The 22,837-nt window shown below is 39.4% G+C and overlaps 1 protein-coding gene across 1 annotated transcript in view; it reads left to right on the top strand.

The window, feature by feature from the left end:
• The window catches only part of UGGT2 (UDP-glucose glycoprotein glucosyltransferase 2), a 991,813-nt gene that overhangs the window by 373,944 nt on the left and 595,032 nt on the right, over nucleotides 1–22,837 (top strand). The window lies entirely within an intron of this gene.

A 22,837-nucleotide genomic window follows, 5' to 3' on the forward strand; every position in this document is an offset into this window, starting at 1 on the left:
TTAGCTTATTGTATGAGTGCCATTGTTTAACAAACAAAAAATATATTGATATACACTCAGAAGATGTAGTTATAGCAACTAATAAAAAAAGACTGTTCTCTGTAACCAGTCTCATATTAAACATAATACAAACAGTGAAAAGTGTGCAAAGTACTCTTACACACAAACTGCTAGATTACGAGTTTTGCGTTATGAGGGGTGCGGTGCTAACTTCCACGTTATTATCACCGCTCACTTACCTACAGCGCTGGTATTACAGGTTTTCCTAAACCCGACGTTATTAGGCAAGAAGTGAGCATAGAGCAAAATTGAGCTCCATACCGCACTCCAATACCAGCGCTGCTTAAGTCAGCGGTAAGCTGGTTTTATGTGCTCCTGCACGATTTCCCCATAGACATTAATGTGGAGAGCTGGCTGAAAAAAAAGCCTAACACCTGCAATAAAGCAGCGTAAAGCTCCGTAACGCAGCCCCATTGATTCCTATGGGGAAACTAAATTTATGTTTACACCTAACAGCCTAACATGAACCCCAAGTCTAAACACTCCTAATCTTACACTTATTAACCCCTAATCTGCTGCCCCCGACATCACCGACACCTTCATTATATTTATTAACCCCTAATCTACCGCTCCGGACATCGCCAACACCTACATTATACTTATTAACCCTTAATCTGCCACCCCTAACATCGCCAACACCTACATTATATTTATTAACCCCTAATCTGCCGTCCTCGCCACTATAAGAAACATATTAACCCCTAAACCGCAGCACTCCCGCATCCCAAACACTAGTTACATATTATTAACCCTTAATCTGCCACCCCTAACATCGCTGCCACCTACCTACATTTATTAACCCCTAATCTGCCACCCCCAACATACTAAATTTATTAACCCCTAAACCTAAGTCTAACCCTAACACCCCCTAACTTAAATATAATTAAAATAAATCTAAATAAAACCTCTCATTACCTAAATAATTCATATTTAAAACTAAATACTTACCTGTAAAATAAACCCTAAGCTTGCTACAATATAACTAATAGTTACATTGTAGCTAGCTTAGTGTTTATTTTTATTTTAAGGTAGAATAGTTACTAAATAGTTAACTATTTACTAACTACCTAGCTAAAATAAATACAAATTTACCTGTAAAATAAAACCTACTCTCATTACCTAAATAATTCCTATTTAAAACTAAATACCTGTAAAATAAACCCTAAGCTTGCTACAATATAACTAATAGTTACATTGTAGCTAGCTTAGTGTTTATTTTTATTTTAAGGTAGAATATTTACTAAATAGTTAACTATTTACTAACTACCTAGCTAAAATAAATACAAATTTACCTGTAAAATAAAACCTAACCTGAGTTACACTAACACCTAACATTACACAACAATTAAATAAATTACATAAATTAAATACAATTACCTAAATTACAAAAAAAATAAACACCAAATTACACAATATAAAAAACAAATGATCAGATATTTAACCCTTTAATGACCACAGCACTTTTCCATTTTCTGTCCGTTTGGGACCAAGGCTATTTTTACATTTTTGCAGTGTTTGTGTTTAGCTGCAACTTTCCTCTTACTCATTTACTGTACCCACACATATTATATGCCGTTTTTCTCGCCATTAAATGGACTTTCTCAAGATATCATTATTTTCATCATATCTTATATCATATCATAAAAAAATATAAAATATGAGGAAAAAATGGAAAAAAACACACTTTTTTTTTTCTAACTTTGACCCCCAAAATCTGTTACACATCTACAACCACCAAAAAACACCCATGCTAAATAGTTTCTAAATTTTGTCCTGAGTTTAGAAATACCCAATGTTTACATGTTCTTTGCTTTTTTTGCAAGTTATAGGGCCATAAATACAAGTAGCACTTTGCTATTTCCAAACCACTTTTTTTCAAAATTAGTGTTGGTTACATTGGGACACTGATATCTTTCAGGAATCCCTGAATATCCATTGACATGTAAATATTTTTTTTTAGAAGCTTTAGGGAGCTTCTAGGGTTAATTTTAGCTTTAGTTTAGTGTAGTAAACAACCCCAAGAAATGATCTAGGCCCATCTTGGTATATTTCATGCTACCATTTCACCACCAAATGCGATCAAATAAAAAAAAAATCGTTCACAATTTTAGGTTTCTCACTGAAATTATTTACAAACAACTTGTGCAATTATGGCACAAATGGTTATAAAAGCTTCTCTGGGATCCCCTTTGTTCATAAATAGCAGACATATATGGCTTTGGCCTTGCTTTTTGGTAATTAAAAGGCCACAAAATGCCACTGCGCACAACACGTGTATTATGCCCAGCAGTGAAGGGGTTAATTAGGGAGCTTGTAGGGTTAAGTTTAGCTTTAGTGTAGTAGACAACCCAAAGTATTGATCTAGGCCCATTTTGGTATATTTCATACCACCATTTCCCCACCAAATGCGATCAAATAAAAAAATATTTGGTCTCTTTTTCACAAACTTTAGTTTTCTCACTGAAATTATTTACAAACAGCTTGTGTAATTATGGCACAAATGGTTGTAAATGCTTCTCTGGGATCCCCTTTGTTCAGGAATAGCAGACATCTATGGCTTTGGCGTTGCTTTTTGGTATTTAGAAGGCCACGAAATGCCACTGAGCATCACACGTGTATTATGTCTAGCAATGAAGGGGTTAATAAGGTAGCTTGTAGGGTTATTTTTAGCTTTAGTGTAGAGATCAGCCTCCCACCTGACACATCAGACCCCCCTGATCCCTCCCAAACAGTGCTCTTCCCTCTCCCACCCCACAATTGTCCCCGCCATCTTAAGTACTGGCAGAAAGTCTGCCAGTACTAAAATAAAAGGTATTTTTTTTAAAAAATATATTTTTTAAGCATATTTACATATGCTGATGTGTAGGTTTCCCCCCTTAGCCCCCAACCTCCCTGATCCCCCCCCAAAAAAGCTCTCTAACCCTCCCCCTCTACCTTACTGGGAGCCATCTTGGGTACTGGCAGACAGTACCCAGTTTCTGCAAAAAAAATGCTTTATTTTTTTTTTTTTTTTGTAGTGTAGCTTCCCCCCCACAGAACAACCCTGTTCCACCACCCAGATCACTTCGATTTTTAATAAAAAATATTTTACCCTATGTTTATTAGTAACTGTTTTCTGTAGTGTAGCTGTTCCCACCCGCATCCGCCCCCCCCGTGCACGCGTGCGCGACCCCCCGCGATCCCGCCCACGATCCCGCCCCCCTCGACGTCATATGGCCCATCGATGGCCGCCCACCCGCCTCCCACGTAAGCTCCCACCCATCAGCGATACCGGCCATCGATGTCCGGTGCAGAGAGGGTCACAGAGTGGCTCTCTCTGCATCGGATGGCCAAGGGGGTTTATTGCAGGATGCCTCAATATCGAGGCATCACTGCAATAACCGGAAAGCGGCTGGAAAGCGATCAGGATCGCTTCCAGCTGCTTTCCAGACCAAGGACATACGCCATACGTCCTCGGTCATTAACTGTATTTTTTTTGAGGACGTATGGCGTACGTCCTTGGTCGTTAAGGGGTTAAACTAATTACACCTAATCTAATAGCCCTACCAAAATAAAAAAAAAACCCTAGCCTAAACTACCAATAGCCCTTAAAAGGGCCTTTTGCGGGGCATTGCCCCAAAGAAACCAGCTCTTTTTTACCTGTAAAAAAAAAATGCAAACAACCCCCCAACAGTAAAACCCACCACCCACACAACCAACCCCCCAAATAAAATCCTAACTAAAAAAGGCTAAGCTCCCCATTGCCCTGAAAAGGGCATTTGGATTGGCATGGCCCTTAAAAGGGCATTTAGCTCTATTGCTGCCCAAACCCTAACCTAAAAATAAAACCAACCCAATAAACCCTTAAAAAAAAACTAACACTAACACTAAATTCTATCAGCCAATCGCAATTAAATGTGAAACTTCAATCCTATTGGCTGAGCCAATCAGCCAATAGGATTGAGCTTGCATTCTATTGGCTGTTCCAATCAGCCAATAGAATGCAAGCTCAATCCTATTGGCTGATTGCATCAGCCAATATGCATTTTTCACCTTTAATTCCGATTGGCTGATATAAATCTATCAACCAATAGGAATTCAAGGGACGCCATCTTGGATGACGTCACTTAAAGGAACCTTCATTCCAGAAGAGTCGTCGTAAGAAGAGGATGCTCCGCGCCAATGTCTTTAAGATGGACCCACTCTGCGCCGGATGGATGAAGATAGAAGATGCCGTCTGGATGAAGACTTCTGCTCGTCTGGAGGACCACTTCTGTCGGCTTGGATGAAGACTTCTCCCGGCTTCGTTGAGGACTTCTTTAGCTTCGCTGAGTACTTCTCCCGGTTTCGTTAAGGATGGATGTCCGGTCTTCAAAACTGTAAGTGGATCTTCGGGGGTTAGTGTTAGTTTTTTTTTTAAGGGTTTATTGGGTGGTTTTTATTTTTAGGTTAGGGTTTAGGCAGCAATAGAGCTAAATGCCCTTTTAAGGGCAATGCCCATCCAAATGCCCTTTTCAGGGCAATGGGGAGCTTAGGTTTTTTTTAGTTAGGATTTTATTTGGGTGGTTGGTTGTGTGGGTGGTGGGTTTTACCGTTTGGGGGGGGGGGGTTGTTTGTATTTTTTTTTTTTACAGGTAAAAGAGCTGATTTCTTTGGGGCAATGCCCCGCAAAAAGCCCTTTTAAGGGCTATTGGTAGTTTAGTTTAGGCTAGGGTTTTTTTTTTATTTTGGGAGGGCTTTTTTATTTTGATAAGGCTATTAGATTAGTTGTAATTAGTTATAATATCTGATAATTTGTTTATTATTTTATGTAATTTAGTGAGTTTTTTTTGTAATTTAGGTAATTGTATTTAATTTATGTAATTTATTTAATTGTTGTGTAATGTTAGGTGTTAGTGTAACTCAGGTTAGGTTTTATTTTACAGGTACATTTGTTTTTATTTAAGCTAGGTAGCTAGTAAATAGTTAATAACTATTTAGTAACTATTCTACCTAATTCAAATAAATACAAACTTGCCTGTAAAATAAAAATAAACCCTAAGCTAGCTACAATGTAACTATTAGTTATCTTGTAGCTATCTTAGGGTTTATTTTATAGGTATTTAGTTTTATATAGGAATTATTTAGGTAATGATAGTAATATTTATTTGAATTATATTTAAGTTAGGGGGTGTTAGGGTTAGGGTTAGACTTAGGTTTAGGGGTTAATAAATTTAGTATAGTGGCAGCGACATTGGGGGTGGCAGATTAGGGGTTAATAAATGTAGGTAGGTGGCGGTGGCGATGTTAGGGACAGCAGATTAGGGGTTAATATTTAACTAGTGTTTAGGTTGCCGGAGTGCGGCGGTTTAGGGTTTAATATGTTCTAGTGGCAGCGATGTCGGGAGCGGCATATTAAGGGTTAATAATTTTATTTTAGTGTTCGCGATGCGGAAGGGCCTCGGTTTAGGGGTTAATAGGTAGTTTATGGGTGTTAGTGTACTTTTTAGCACTTTAGTTATGAGTTTTATGCTACAGCTTTGTAGTGTAAAACTCATACCTACTGACTTTAGAATGCGTTACGAATCTTGCGGGATTGGCTGTACCGCTGAATTTTTGGCCTCCAAAAAAAAGCTTGTAATAGCGGCGCTATGGAAATCCCATTGAAAAAAGACTTTACGCAAATTGCGTTAGTTAATTTGCGGTACGGCCAAAAAAAGTGTGGGAGCAGCGGTAGTGAAAAGGCAGCGTTATAACCCATAACGCTGATTGTTACTCATAACGCAAAACTCGTAATCTAGCCGTAAGTCATTTTGTCACATTGGGAACTTAAAATGCAATGTGTGTGGAAAAGTGTTATGCTTGAAATAAAAGTACAGCTTATTCAGTAAATAAGCTAAATTTGCTTTTTAAAACTTTATTTTTTGTTACTAAGACTACGAGGTTCAGATATGACAGAAGTGTTGTGGTGGAGTTTAAGAGGTCCCCTTTAGTTTTGTTTTATTAAATTGCCTATTTCATGAGGCACTTTAATAAACAGGATTGGAAAACACTCCCTTGGCTGCCAATGCTTCCCTATGAAGTATCTGTGTGACTGATCGCTGGGGAATATATTGCTCTTGCAAGAGCTTAGCTTGGTCACCTTTTTCCTGATTTTAAGGTGTCATCCTGCCTATAAGTGAAGGTATTGTGTATTTTTTGGAGGCAGCTGTTTGCAACACTTGCTTACTTAGAATGCTGCTGGTGGATGCAGCTGTTACAAAATGAGCAGAACGAGTGTTTCTGGAAATGAAACATTGAAGGAAAAAACTTCTTGCACTTTCATTGCTATGGATCTCCTTATTTAATTACATTAAGATTCCTTTTTAATGTCTTTAGGACACCTCTGGCATGCAGGGAGGTGCTTTGTCATCATGGTGGCATATGGAAAAGCATATTTCTTATGACAGTTATTTTTCAAATTGCATTTTTCTTTATCAGAAGAAATGGAACTGAGGAAATGTTTCCAAATGGATGTTCATTTCACCATTTTACTGAGAGGATTGAAAAAAAAATTAGCTTTCAGATTATAGATAAACAGTATGCTGTGATGAGGGAGCAGAATATTAGCAGGAACCAAGTCATAATTTAGATAACGGTTATGAAGGAAAAATAATGTGCACTTATTCTGCACACAAGTCCTCTATAAGATGTAAGGATATGACATTACCTGTCTCATCACATTTTATAACAGCAGGGCATACTGTTAGCCAGTTAAGGTTTCAGGTCATAGACCATATTCCTAAACCAAGGAGAGGAGGCGATAGAGAGTTACTACTTAAAAAGAAAGAAGTATGGTGGATAAAAAATCTGAAAACTCTGTATCCGAATGGATTAAACAAGGATTATGATCTGCATTTGTTTTTATAATTGTTTTTAAATTCCTGTGTATAATAACTGTGGACATGTGTCTAATTGAAATATAATGTAAAAAGCATATATGCCAAACTACACAAATATACATGTAAGTGTTGAGAAATAAATCTTAAAAAATAAAGTGGAAAAGTTTAGTTAGAACCTTACCGGTTGGGGATACCAACATGAGCTATGCTCAGGTAAAATCTTGCAATTAATCAAGCCACACCCTATACACAGGTGTATATAAGGGAGATGTTTGTTCTTAGCATGAGGAAGGGTCCAAGAGGCTCGAAACGTCGCTATGTTTTTATCCTAATGTTGCTTAAATAAAGAAGAAGTGTTTTAAAGAAAAGTGCTGTTGCCATTGTCTACTTTTGGAATTATATGGGAGTATGGGAGGCCTCCCAGGCAAACGTGCACTGCAAAGGTAAACCTATAATAAGCCATACCCAGTGAAGGGTTACCTAAGAAAGTGCTGGACTTACTGCTCTATTTTGTTATATATATATATATAGGAATATCTATTTGAAATACTTAGTACATATTCACCTAGATTAAACACTTTCTCCTAGATTACGAGTGATGCGCTAACTGTAGCACACGTGCAAAATCCTTTTTCTTTAGGTTTCCTAGAGCGTCTTCATCCTTTCTAGCCTCACCACCATGTTATTAAACTTGTGCTACAGTTAGTGCACCACTCGTAATCCTGGAGTTTTTTAATTATGAATATTGCATAAATATGATTTTTCATGTTTTCAATGCACTTATACACACACACACACACACGCGCATACACACATATATATAACACCTGAGACACCTCATATCTTTAGCCTTTATAACTTTTTTAATGGAATATATATATATATATATATATATATATATATATATATATATATATATATATATATATATATATATATACTTTTTATTAGACAGTGTTATTAGGAGTGTAACAGTACTGTAAATGTATTTTTCATGTAATTAGCAAGAGTCCATGAGCTAGTGACGTATGGGATATACATTCCTACCAGGAGGGGCAAAGTTTCCCAAACCTCAAAATGCCTATAAATACACCCCTCACCACACCCACAAATCAGTTTTACAAACTTTGCCTCCTATGGAGGTGGTGAAGTAAGTTTGTGCTAGATTCTACGTTGATATGCGCTCCGCAGCAGGTTGGAGCCCGGTTTTCCTCTCAGCGTGCAGTGAATGTCAGAGGGATGTGAAGAGAGTATTGCCTGTTTGAATTCAACGATCTCCTTCTACGGGGTCTATTTCATAGGTTCTCTGTTATCGGTCGTAGAGATTCATCTCTTACCTCCCTTTTCAGATCGACGATATACTCTTATATATACCATTACCTCTACTGATTCTCATTTCAGTACTGGTTTGGCTTTCTACTACATGTAGATGAGTGTCCTGGGGTAAGTAAGTCTTATTTTCTGTGACACTCTAAGCTATGGTTGGGCACTTTTGTATAAAGTTCTAAATATTTGTGTTTAAACATTTATTTGCCTTAACTCAGGATGTTCAACGTTCCTTATTTCAGACAGTCAGTTTCATATTTGGGATAATGCATTTCAATAAATCAATTTTTTTCTTACCTTAAAATTTGACTTTTTTCCTGTGGGCTGTTAGGCTCGCGGGGGCTGAAAATGCTTCATTTTATTGCGTCATTCTTGGCGCGGACTTTTTTGGCGCAAAAAGTTTTTTCTGTTTCCGGCATCATACGTGTCGCCGGAAGTTGCGTCATTTTTGACGTTTTTTTGCGCCAAAAGTGTCAGCGTTCCGGATGTGGCGTCATTTTTGGCGCCAAAAGTATTTAGGCGCCAAATAATGTGGGCGTCTTTTTTGGCGCTAAAAAAGTGTGGGCGTCACTTTTGTCTCCACATTATTTAAGTCTCATTAATTTTTGCTTCTGGTTGCTAGAAGCTTGTTCACTGGCATTTTTTCCCATTCCTGAAACTGTCATTTAAGGAATTTGATCAATTTTGCTTTATATGTTGTTTTTTCTATTACATATTGCAAGATGTCCCAGATTGACACTGAGTTAGAAGATACTTCTGGAAAAACGCTGCCTGGTGCTGGATCTACCAAAGTTAAGTGTATCTGTTGTAAACTTATGGTATCTGTTCCTCCAGCTGTTGTTTGTAATGAATGTCATGACAAACTTGTTAATGCAGATAATATTTCCTTTAGTAATGTTACATTACCTGTTGTGGTTCCATCAACATCTAATACTCAGAGTGTTCCTGTTAACATAAGAGATTTTGTTTCTAAATCTATTAAGAAGGCTATGTCTGTTATTCCCCCTTCTAGTAAACGCAAAAGGTTTTTTAAAACTTCTCATTTTTCAGATGAATTTTTAAATGAACATCATCATTCTGATTCTGATAGTGGTTCCTCTGGTTCAGAGGATACTGTCTCAGAGGTTGATGCTGATAAATCTTCATATTTATTCAAAATGGAATTTATTCGTTCTTTACTTAAAGAGGTTTTAATTGCTTTAGAAATAGAGGATTCTGGTCCTCTTGATACTAAATCTAAACGTTTAAATAAGGTTTTTTGTTTTTTTTGTTTAAATAATTTTTTATTGAGGTAAAAGTCATAATATAACACCACTGTGAGACATCAAAATACAGTATGCATGAATACAGATGAAAAAGAAGAAAAACACAATATGCACATTATTAAACACATAAAGTCATTTCTGTTTCATCACAGAGGAATCTAACCAAATGAAAAATAAGCTTAACCTCACTTTTTCAATTTTAGGACAACATAGAGTATAAATTTTTTAGACAACATAAAATAGAACATAAAAGCGCTGATGTATAAAAGAGGACAAATGCACAAACTAAATTATTGAGAAATATGCAGGTATTAATATCCATCAACAAACTAAACATTCCATACGTCAGTATACAAAATATCTGAAGGAAATATTAGTTTGAACTCTGAACGTGCATAAAACTTATTCCATGAGACACCAACAGTCAGAGAAAACTTCATAAACATCTAATAAAAGTGCTGTGGAAAAGGAAGATTAAAATTTAAAATTATTAGGAGGCAGAAAAAGAATAAAAAAGCTAATGCAAAATGAGATATAGGGGTATTTGCAGTATTTTACGAGATAAACTGCGCAAAACACTCTGGACACGCTCACTTGTGCCAGAGTGTATCTTATGGGGAAAAGGAGAAAGGGAGGGAGGGGCAAAATATAATATATTGTGTATAACTAAATGAATTAACACCAACTAATATATCCAATATGTGAATGCAATCTTTCTACTTATTTACAATGTTAGGTCTAAATATTATAGTTAGTGGGTTGACTGTAAACTTGGGAACATGAAATTAGTGCTATTTAATATTTAGTAATATAAGTATCATCAACCAGAATTTTACTGTGAAGGAAACCGCTAAGAAGTGTTCAAATGTAATCCAATCGGCCCCGGGGGGGGGGGGGGGGGAAGGAGAAGGGAGGGGAGGAGGGGAAACGGAGGTCATAATGAAAACTTAACAAGAGCATTTCTTTCTACAAATGTTTAAGTAAGCAGTGGCATTGGTAGTCATATCTAACCCAATGATTGTAATAAGTGAGCTTCATCCTATAGTTGCAGTCTCCATAACACACCTCCACTATACCAAAAGCTGTGATAGAGGTACATTTATGATAAGCTGTCTCTGTTAACGGGATAGCCCCTGTCAAAGATATACATAGCTAACAGTATAAGATAATAGCATTAATAATCATAAAGAACACCAAGCAGCTATACTAATAACAGTGCAACCTGTCATTCAGGCATGGGCCCTATACCCGGCAACAGGTGCACTTTGTAGTCAGATAAGCATCTGCTGATATTGGTTTGGGCACTACGGATGGAACATACAACTGGAGGTATAGTTTATGAAGGTACTCTAAAGGGACAACTTAATGAGGAAAAGGTTAAGAGCACAAGAAAGCTCCCGCATGGTGCAATACTCTGTTGATGTAACTGAAGTTATAACTATACAATAGTGGGATCTAAACCCCTTGATCTAGAGTAGTAAATATTGTAAAGCAGCTACGGTACTTTCAATATAGGCACCTCTCTCATTATCTTGTAAGCACATAAAGCACATTTTAGAGTTAGAATAAATCCTGTGCACATACATTAATAAATCATAATAGGCTTAAATATAATCATGCACTCTTATAAGATACAGAAGTATACTAAACAGTAAGTTAACTGCCACATTTACCTAAACACTAAAATAGTAAAGTGGTTAAGAGGTTTATAGAGATTTAAGTGTGATGAACAGCAAAACCTAGATGAACATGAAGGACATTCCATGGTGGCAATCGTTCCTACAGTGTATCAATTCACTCCAGTACGGCTGTATTTATGGGCATTCCATATTAACACAATGGGGTAGCGGCAAAAAGAAAAACAATGTCCAGTGTGCTCAAATTTTGCGATATTGTAGGTACGTGTTTTGCCCCATTAAACTTGGAAAACAAATCTAGAAACTTGAACAATAGTGTGCCAAGGCAAATATGGGAAACACAAAAGAAGGAAAACTGCGTCAAAAGCTCCATACTACACTTCATCATAGGCTAGCAGTGCTCAGATTTGTCCGGTTCATGGGTGCAGTTAAGCAAACAAGTCCCTGAAGGCATTAATGCTGCTCCTAATATGAGTGCGGAGACTGTGTTCAATTTAGCCGATACCACTTCTGAGTTCATAAGGAGCATATTGCACATGCTGCGTAGATCGTAATAATGATAACCAGCCTGCAACTGTGACCAAGTTCTGGAGGGCCGCACACAGCAGTAGCGCATCGGTTCCGAGGCCATGCAGCTCTGAATTCAATGGTAGGTATAATTGGTGTGACAGCCGTCTCAGCATCAGAGGCAGGTATAATGGTAAAAGCTGATCCTTCATGGGACCTACTGAAAAAGTAGCAAGCCTTGAAACCAGAGTAGCAGTAGAACAGCCATCAGCTTCTACGTCGCAGCTTAGCCAGTCCCTGCAGTGTAAGGTGTGAGCATCTCCTTGTTGTAGGGGATCAAAGTGACCACACGAGATCTTAGTATCCGGTAGAACAGCGCAAACACTCTGGTCAGTGGTGAAATCGGTAGGAGTCAGAGAGGGGACGACCTGCCGATCCGCTGTCAGTGTAAGCTTGTCCTTTCCCGCTGCTGCATTCACTCGAGACACATGCAGTGCTAACGCTAAGCTAGCAAAATGATCTTGTAGGAGCTGCGTCATTGCCCGCCACCATTCATCTTGAGCCTCCATCTTGGCTAAACTTCTAAAGCACACAGAGCTGAAAACGTCTACCCAGGAGCTCCCAATGCCTCTGGGGTTACTGTATATGGAAGGGACCCTTTTAAATATATCAAAAATAGCTTTGGGTGCCAATAATCCTCAAGTATATTAAATAAAGGCCCGGAGCTCCCAACACACACGTCCAGCTCCTATGATAGTTGGCTCCGCCCCCCTAGGTGATCTAAATAAGGTTTTTAAATCTCCTGTAGTTATTCCAGAAGTTTTTCCTGTCCCTGATGCTATTTCTGAAGTAATCTCCAGGGAATGGAATAATTTGGGTAATTCATTTACTCCTTCTAAACGTTTTAAGCAATTATATCCTGTGCCATCTGACAGATTAGAATTTTGGGACAAAATTCCTAATGTTGATGGGGCTGTCTCTACTCTTGCTAAACGTACTACTATTCCTACGGCAGATAGTACTTCCTTTAAGGATCCTTTAGATAGGAAGATTGAATCCTTTCTAAGAAAAGCTTACTTATGTTCAGGTAATCTTCTTAGACCTGCTATATCTTTAGCGGATGTTGCTGCAGCTTCAACTTTTTTGGTTAGAAGCTTTAGCACAACAAGTAACAGATCATAACTCTCATAGCATTGTTAATCTTCTTCAACATGCTAATAACTTTATTTGTGATGCCATCTTTGATATCATTAGAGTTGATGTCAGGTATATGTCTCTAGCTATTTTAGCTAGAAGAGCTTTATGGCTTAAAACTTGGAATGCTGATATGTCTTCTAAGTCAACTTTGCTTTCCCTTTCTTTCCAGGGTAATACATTATTTGGTTCTCAGTTGGATTCTATTATCTCAACTGTTACTGGAGGGAAAGGAACTTTTTTACCACAGGATAAAAAATCTAAAGGTAAATTTAGGTCTAATAATCGTTTTCGTTCCTTTCGTCACAATAAGGAACAAAAGCCTGATCCTTCGCCCTCAGGAGCGGTATCAGTTTGGAAACCATCTCCAGTCTGGAATAAGTCCAAGCCTTTTAGAAAACCAAAACCAGCTCCCAAGTCCACATGAAGGTGCGGCCCTCATTCCAGCTCAGCTGGTAGGGGGCAGATTACGTTTTTTCAAACAAATTTGGATCAATTCAATTCACAATCTTTGGATTCAAAACATTGTTTCAGAAGGGTACAGAATTGGCTTCAAGATAAGGCCTCCTGCAAAGAGATTTTTTCTTTCCCGTGTCCCAGTAAATCCAGCAAAGGCTCAAGCATTTCTGAAATTTATACCAGTTCCAGTTCTGGAACAGGGACTGGGGTTTTATTCAAATCTCTTCATTGTACCAAAGAAGGAGAATTCCTTCAGACCAGTTCTGGATCTAAAAATATTGAATCGTTATGTAAAGATACCAACATTCAAAATGGTAACTATAAGGACTATTCTGCCTTTTGTTCAGCAAGGGCATTATATGTCCACAATAGATTTACAGGATGCATATCTGCATATTCCGATTCATCCAGATCACTATCAGTTTCTGAGATTCTCTTTCCTAGACAAGCATTACCAGTTTGTGGCTCTGCCGTTTGGCCTAGCAACAGCTCCAAGGATTTTTACAAAGGTTCTCGGTGCCCTTCTGTCTGTAATCAGAGAACAGGGTATTGTGGTATTTCCTTATTTGGACGATATCTTGGTACTTGCTCAGTCTTCACATTTAGCAGAATCTCATACGAATCGACTTGTGTTGTTTCTTCAAGATCATGGTTGGAGGATCAATTTACCGAAAAGTTCATTGATTCCTCAAACAAGGGTTACCTTTTTAGGTTTCCAGATAGATTCAGTGTCCATGACTCTGTCTCTGACAGACAACAGACGTCTAAAATTGATCTCAGCTTGTCGAAACCTTCAATCACAATCATTCCCTTCGGTAGCTTTATGCATGGAAATTCTAGGTCTTATGACTGCTGCATCGGATGCAATCCCCTTTGCTCGTTTTCACATGCGACCTCTTCAGCTCTGTATGCTGAACCAGTGGTGCAGGGATTACACAAAGATATCTCAATTAATATCTTTAAAACCGATTGTACGACACTCTCTGACGTGGTGGACAGATCACCATCGTTTAGTTCAGGGGGCTTCTTTTGTTCTTCCGACCTGGACTGTAATTTCAACAGATGCAAGTCTGACAGGTTGGGGAGCTGTTTGGGGGTCTCTGACAGCACAAGGGGTTTGGGAATCTCAGGAGGTGAGATTACCGATCAATATTTTGGAACTCCGTGCAATTTTCAGAGCTCTTCAGTCTTGGCCTCTTCTAAAGAGAGAATCGTTCATTTGTTTTCAGACAGACAATGTCACAACTGTGGCATACATCAATCATCAAGGAGGGACTCACAGTCCTCTGGCCATGAAAGAAGTATCTCGAATTCTGGTATGGGCGGAATCCAGCTCCTGTCTAGTTTCTGCGGTTCATATCCCAGGTATAGACAATTGGGAAGCGGATTATCTCAGTCGCCAAACGTTACATCCGGGCGAATGGTCTCTTCACCCAGAGGTATTTCTTCAGAATGTTCAAATGTGGGGTCTTCCAGAAATAGATATGATGGCTTCTCATCTAAACAAGAAACTTCCCAGGTATCTGTCCAGATCCAGGGATCCTCAAGCGGAAGCAGTGGATGCGTTGTCACTTCCTTGGAAGTATCATCCTGCCTATATCTTTCCGCCTCTAGTTCTTCTTCCAAGAATAATCTCCAAGATTCTGAAGGAATGCTAGTTTGTTCTGCTGGTAGCTCCAGCATGGCCTCACAGGTTTTGGTATGCGGATCTTGTCCGGATGGCCTCTTGCCAACCGTGGACTCTTCCGTTAAGACCAGACCTTCTGTCACAAGGTCCTTTTTTTTATCAGGATCTCAAATCCTTAAATTTAAAGGTATGGAGATTGAACGCTTGATTCTTAGTCAAAGAGGTTTCTCTGACTCTGTGATTAATACTATGTTACAGGCTCGTAAATCCGTATCTAGGGAGATATATTATAGAGTCTGGAAGACTTATATTTCTTGGTGTCTTTCTCACCATTTTTCCTGGCATTCATTTAGAATTCCGAGAATTTTACAGTTTCTTCAGGATGGTTTGGATAAAGGTTTGTCTGCAAGTTCCTTGAAAGGACAAATCTCTGCTCTTTCTGTTCTTTTTCACAGAAAGATTGCTAATCTTCCTGATATTCATTGTTTTGTACAAGCTTTGGTTCGTATAAAACCTGTCATTAAGTCAATTTCTCCTCCTTGGAGTTTGAATTTGGTTCTGGGGGCTCTTCAAGCTCCTCCGTTTGAACCTATGCATTCTTTGGACATTAAATTACTTTCTTGGAAAGTTTATTTCCTTTTGGCCATATCTTCTGCCAGAAGAGTCTCTGAATTATCTGCTCTTTCTTGTGAGTCTCCTTTTCTGATTTTTCATCAGGATAAGGCGGTGTTGCGAACTTCTTTTAAATTTTTACCTAAGGTTGTGAATTCTAACAACATTAGTAGAGAAATTGTGGTTCCTTCATTATGTCCTAATCCTAAGAATTCTAAGGAGAAATCATTGCATTCTTTGGATGTAGTTAGAGCTTTGAAATATTATGTTGAAGCTACTAAGAATTTCTGAAAGACTTCTAGTCTATTTGTTATCTTTTCCGGTTCTAGGAAAGGTCAGAAGGCTTCTGCCATTTCTTTGGCATCTTGGTTGAAATCTTTAATTCATCATACTTATGTCGAGTCGGGTAAAACTCCGCCTCAAAGGATTACAGCTCATTCTACTAGGTCAGTTTCTACTTCCTGGGCATTTAGGAATGAAGCTTCGGTTGATCAGATTTGCAAAGCAGCAACTTGGTCTTCTTTGCATACTTTTACTAAATTCTACCATTTTGATGTGTTTTCTTCTTCTGAAGCAGTTTTTGGTAGAAAAGTACTTCAGGCAGCTGTTTCAGTTTGATTCTTCTGCTTATGATTTCAGTTTTTTTCATTATAAGATTTCAACTTTGCTTTGGGTGTGGATTATTTTCAGCGGAATTGGCTGTCTTTATTTTATCCCTCCCTCTCTAGTGACTCTTGCGTGGAAGATCCACATCTTGGGTAGTCATTATCCCATACGTCACTAGCTCATGGACTCTTGCTAATTACATGAAAGAAAACATAATTTATGTAAGAACTTACCTGATAAATTCATTTCTTTCATATTAGCAAGAGTCCATGAGGCCCACCCTTTTTGTGGTGGTTATGATTTTTTTTGTATAAAGCACAATTATTCCAATTCCTTATTTTTTATGCTTTCGCACTTTTTTCTTACCACCCCACTTCTTGGCTATGCGTTAAACTGATTTGTGGGTGTGGTGAGGGGTGTATTTATAGGCATTTTGAGGTTTGGGAAACTTTGCCCCTCCTGGTAGGAATGTATATCCCATACGTCACTAGCTCATGGACTCTTGCTAATATGAAAGAAATTAATTTATCAGGTAAGTTCTTACATAAATTATGTTTTTTTGATGTTTTTTGGGCAACTTTTTAGTCAAGCATAACAGATAACCAGAGCTCTGAAGTTGCACTAACCCAATGCACATTAAATTCAATTGCGCTCAAGCGAATGTGCTTACTTTTAACTCGTAGTACGGGAGATACTTCTGACACGTGCAAAGTGCACGCCACTCATAATCAAACCCTTTATGAGCATTTTCTTGAGAACAGGCAGTGTTTTTATTGAGCTAAATCAGCTATTTGAAATACAAAAATAAACATGAAGGAAAACATTCCATGCATTTAAAACTCGTTAGTAGGTATAACAAGTTATTTGGAACATGTTAAGGGGGGGGGGGGGGACCATAGTACAGTGTTCCTTTCATTGTGGGAAAAAATAACATTTTGTCTTTTTATACATTACCTTCATGCATGTTTTATTGAAGAGTAATTACCTGCAAGTCTACAGTGATAAATGGCACCTATCCTTATAATAGAGCGGCAAATAAAATAAAAAAAACAAACAATGTCTCAGAAGATTAAACTAAATGACAAAATCGTAGTATTACCAAAGTAGCACTACAAAAAGTTATAATTTTATGCTTTATTTTAACATCAGTTCTGCAAAATGTACTAAAATAAATCTTAAGAGACACAACACATATTACACATATTATTTGTGCTATGTATTGTTTTGCCTTTCTTATAACAATATCATTTATATCTCCGTTCATCTTCATTTGACATACAATTGGGTTTAAATTTGCAGCATACAAAATAATGTATTTTTACAACAATTTCCAATGGCTTTCAGAAACTGCTGCACATTCAATATAACTAATAGTGATAAAAATGCTAAATCCATAACATTGCTAATGTGTACAGAGAACGTTTATCCTTGTGATTTGGTTTAAAACTATATTTCTCTTGTAAGGTGTATCCAGTCCACGGGTTCATCCATTACTTGTGGGATATTCTCCTTCCCAACAGGAAGTTGCAAGAGGACACCCACAGCAGAGCTGTCTATATAGTTCCTCCCCTAACCCCCACCTCCAGTCATTCTCTTGCAACTCTCGACAAAATAGGAAGTATAAGAGATATGTGGTGACTTAGTGTAGTTTTTACCTTCAATCAAGAGTTTGTAATTTTTAAACGGTACCGGCGGTGTACTGTTTTTACTCTCAGGCAGAAATTAGAAGAAGAATTCTGCCTGGAGGTTGATGATCTTAGCGGTTTGTAACTAAGGTCCATTGCTGTTCTCACACATAACTGATGAATATGGGTAAACTTCAGTTGGGGGAACGGCCTGCAGATTACCTGCTTTGAGGTATGTTCAGTATATTTATTTCTAGAAAAATGATAAGGTCTAGAAAATGCTGACAGAGCCTTGTGTATTGAGGTAAGCCTGATGCAGTGATTTAACAGCAACTGGGATCATGCTTATAAAACAGGGTAATATATATTACTTAGTGACAAAACGTTTACATGTTATATAGATAGAACGTTTTTTCTCTGAGGGTGATAAGTCTTTATTTGGGGCCTAGTTTTCCACATGGCTAGTTAGATACTCCTAGGAGTTTTTTCTTAAGGCCCCTATGACATTGAGTGCATGGTGGGAGGGGCCTATTTTCACGCCTTAGATGCGCACTTCATATTCAGAATGAGACATCCAGCTTCCCTAGAGGAGTCCTTTGACATCTGAGGACCACTATAGAGGGCTTATTTCTTCCCTAATCGATATTTGAGGGCAGGTAGGAGCCACAGCAGAGCTGTGGCAAGGTGATTAACTGCTTTTTAACGTTTTTTAAAGCGTTTTTTAAATCCGGTTTGGGGCCTAAAGGGTAAATCATCCATTTGCAAGTGGGTGCAATGTTGTTTTAGTCCCTTATACACACTGTAAACATTTCAAAGAGTTTACTACTTTTTATCACTGTTTTGCAGTTTATGTGCTAGTTTTTTTCTCTTAAAGGCACAGTACCGGTTTTGTTTAATTGCTTTTTCACATTTATTAAAGTGTTTTCCAAGCTTGCTGGTCTCATTACTAGTCTGTTAAACATGTCTGACATAGAGGAAACTCCCTGTTCAATATGTTTAGAAGCCATTGTGGAACCCCCTCTTAGAATGTGTACCAAATGTACTGAAATTTCTATAAACTATAAAGACCATATTATGGCACTTAAAGATTTATCACCAGAGAATTCTCAGACTGACAGAAGGGAGTTTGTGCCACCTAGCTCTCCCCATGTATCAGAACCTAAAACTCCCGCGCAAGTGACGCCAAGTACATCTAACACGTCTAATTCTTTTACCTTACAGGACATGGCGGCAGTTATGACTAATACCCTCACAGATGTATTGTCCAAACTGCCAGGGTTACAAGGAAAGTGAGACAGCTCTGGGGCTAGAACAAATACTGAGCTTTCTGACGCTTTAATACCTGTGTCCGATATACCCTCACAATACTCAGAAGCTGAAGCAGGAGAGCTTCTATCTGTGGGTGACATTTCAGATTCAGGGAAGGTGTTACTTCAGTCTGACTCTGAAATGACAGCGTTTAAATTTAAGCTGGAACACCTTCGCTTATTGCTCAGGGAGGTTTTAGCGACTCTAAATGACTTTGACCCCATTGTAGTTCCAGAGAAATTGTATATAATGGACAAATATTTTGCAGTGCCTGTTTACACTGACGTTTTTCCAGTCCCTAAGAGGTTTTCGGAAATTATTACTAAGGAATGGGATAGACCAGGTGTGCCGTTCTCTCCCCCTCCTGCCTTTAAAAAGATATTTCCCATAGATGCCGCAATACGGGACTCGTTGCAGACGGTCCCTAAGGTGGAGGGAGCAGTTTCTACACTAGCTAAGCGTACAGCTATCCCCGTCAAGGACAGTTGTGCTTTCCTAGATCCTATGGATAAAAAATTGGAGGGTCGCCTTAAGAAAATCTTTATACAACAAGGTTTTATTCTCCAGCCTCTTGCATGCATTGCCCCAGTTACTGCTGCAGCGGCTTTCTGGTTCGAGTCTCTTGAGGAAGCTCTACAGGTGGAGACCCAGTTAGATGCTATCTTAGACATGATTAAAGCTCTTAAGTTAGCTAATTCCTTTATTTCTGACGCCGTTTTTCACTTAACCAAGCTAACGGCTAAGAATTCAGGTTTTGCCATTCTGGCGCGTAGGGCGCTATGGCTTAAGTCCTGGTCAGCAGACGTTACTTCAAAGTCTAAGCTTCTTAACATCCCCTTCAAAGGGCAGACCCTATTCGGGCCTGGTCTGAAGGAGATCATTTCTGATATTACTGGAGGAAAAGGTCACGCCCTTCCTCAGGATAGGTCCAATAAATTAAGGACCAAACAGAATAATTTTTGTTCCTTTCAAAACTTCAAGAGTGGCGCAGCTTCAGCTTCCTCTAATGCAAAGCAAGGGGGAAATTTCACCGAGTACAAACCAGTCTGGAGACCTAACCAGGCTTGGAACAAGGGAAAGCAGGCCAAAAAACCTGCTGCTGCCTCTAAGACAGCATGAAGGGGTAGCCCCCGATCCAGGACCGGATCTAGTCGGGGGCAGACTTTCTCTCTTCGCTCAGGCCTGGGCAAGAGACGTCCAGGATCCCTGGGCACTGGAGATTGTTTCCCAGGGATATCTTTTGGAATTCAAGGGTTCATCTCCAAAGGGGAGATTTCATCTCTCACAACTATCTGCAAACCAGATAAAGAGAGAGGTATTCTTACTTTGCGTTCAAGACTTACTGGTTATGGGAGTGATCCACCCAGTTCCAAGGGAGGAACAGGGGCAGGGTTTCTATTCAAACCTGTTTATAGTTCACAAAAAAGAGGGAACGTTCAGACCAATCTTGGATCTCAAGATTCTAAACAAATTTCTCAGGGTCCCATCTTTCAAGATGGAGACAATCTGAACCATCCTCCCTATGATCCAGGAGGGTCAATATATATGACTACCGTGGACTTAAAGGATGCTTAGCTCCACATTCCGATCCACAGAGATCATCATCAGTTCCTCAGGTTCGCCTTCCTAGACAGGCATTACCAGTTTGTGGCTCTTCCTTTTGGATTAGCCATGGCGCCAAGAATCTTTACGAAGGTTCTAGGGTCCCTGCTGGCGGTTCTAAGGCCACGGGGCATAGTGGTGGCTCCTTACCTAGACGACATCCTGATTCAGGCGTCGACTTTTCAAATCGCCAAGTCCCATACGGACATTGTTCTGGCCTTTCTAAGGTCTCATGGGTGGAAGGTGAACAGAGAAAAGAGTTCTCTCTCCCCCCTCACAAGAGTTTCCTTCCTAGGAACTCTGATAGATTCAGTAGAAATGAAAATTTTTCTGACAGGGGTCAGGATATCAAAGCTTCTAACTTTCTGCCGTGTTCTTCATTGCACTTCTCGTCTGTCAGTGGCTCAGTGTATGGAAATGATCGGCCTAATGGTAGCGGCAATGGACATAGTTCCGTTTGCCCGCCTTCATCTCAGACCACTGCAACTTTGCATGCTCAATCAGTGGGATGGGAACTACACAGATTTGTCTCCTCAGTTAAATCTGGATCAAGGGACAAGGGATTCTCTTCTCTGGTGGTTATCTCGGGTCCATCTGTCCAGGGGAATGAGTTTCCACAGGCCAGAGTGGACTATAGTGACGACAGATGCCAGCCTTCTGGGCTGGGGCGCAGTCTGGAACTCCCTGAAGGCTCAGAGTTTGTGGACTCAGGAGGAAGTCCTCCTTCCGATAAACATTCTGGAACTAAGAGCGATATTCAATGCTCTCCAGGCTTGGCCTCAACTAGCTATGGCCAGGTTCATCAGATTTGAGTCGGACAATATCACGACTGTAGCCTATATCAACCATCAGGGGGGAACAAAGAGTCCCTTGGCATTGATGGAGGTTTCCAAGATAATTCTTTGGGCAGAGGTTCACTATTGCCATCTCTCAGCTATCCATATCCCAGGAGTAGAGAACTGGGAGGCGGATTTTCTAAGTCGGCAGACTTTTCATCCGGGGGAGTGGGAGCTCCATCCGGAGGTATTTGCCCAGCTGATTCAATTATGGGGCAAACCAGAACTGAATTTGATGGCGTCTCATCAGAATGCCAAACTTCCTTGTTACGGGTCCAGGTCAAGAGATCCCCAGGCAGCGCTGATAGATGCTCTAGCAGTGCCCTGGTCCTTCAGCCTGTCTTATGTGTTTCCACCATTTCCTCTCCTCCCTCGTCTGATTGCCAAGATCAAGCAGGAGAGAGCTTCGGTGATTTTGATAGCACTTGCGTGGCCACGCAGGACTTGGTATGCAGATCTGGTGGACATGTCATCCTTTCCACCATGGACTCTGCCGCTGAGGCAGGACCTTCTACTCCAAGGTCCTTTCAAACATCCAAATCTAATTTCTCTGCGTCTGACTGCTTGGAGATTGAACGCTTGATTTTATCAAAACATGGTTTCTCCAAGTCGGTCATCGATACCTTGATTCAGGCTTGTACGCCTGTCACCAGGAAAATCTATCACAAGATATAGTGTAAATATCTTCATTGGTGTGAATCCAAGGGTTACTCATGGAGTAAGGTCAGGATTCCTAGGATATTGTCTTTTCTCCAAGAAGGATTGGAAAAAGGATTATCGGCTAGTTCCTTAAAGGGACAGATTTCTGCTCTGTCTATTCTTTTGCACAAGCGTCTGCCAGATGTTCCAGATGTTCAGGCGTTTTGTCAGGCTTTAGTTAGAATTAAGCCTGTGTTTAAACCTGTTGCTCCGCCATGGAGTTTAAATTTAGTTCTTAAAGTTCTTCAAGGGGTTCCGTTTGAACCTTTGCATTCCATAGATATCAAGCTTTTATCTTGGAAAGTTTTGTTCTTAGTAGCTATCTCTTCGGCTCGAAGAGTTTCAGAATTATTGGCTTTACAGTGTGATTCCCCTTATCTGGTCTTCAATGCAGATAAGGTAGTTTTGCGTTCCAAACCTGGGTTTCTTCCTAAGGTAGTTTCTAATAAGAATATCAATCAGGAGATTGTTGTTCCGTCACTGTGTCCTAATCCTTCTTCAAAGAAGGAACGTCTGCTACACAATCTTGACGTGGTTCGTGCTTTAAAATTCTATTTGCAAGCTACTAAAGAGTTTCGTCAAACATCTGCGTTGTTTGTTGTCTACTCTGGAAAGAGGAGAGGCCAAAAGGCTTT

This window comes from Bombina bombina, chromosome 3, assembly GCF_027579735.1.
Source record: "Bombina bombina isolate aBomBom1 chromosome 3, aBomBom1.pri, whole genome shotgun sequence".
Lineage (NCBI taxonomy): Eukaryota > Metazoa > Chordata > Amphibia > Anura > Bombinatoridae > Bombina > Bombina bombina.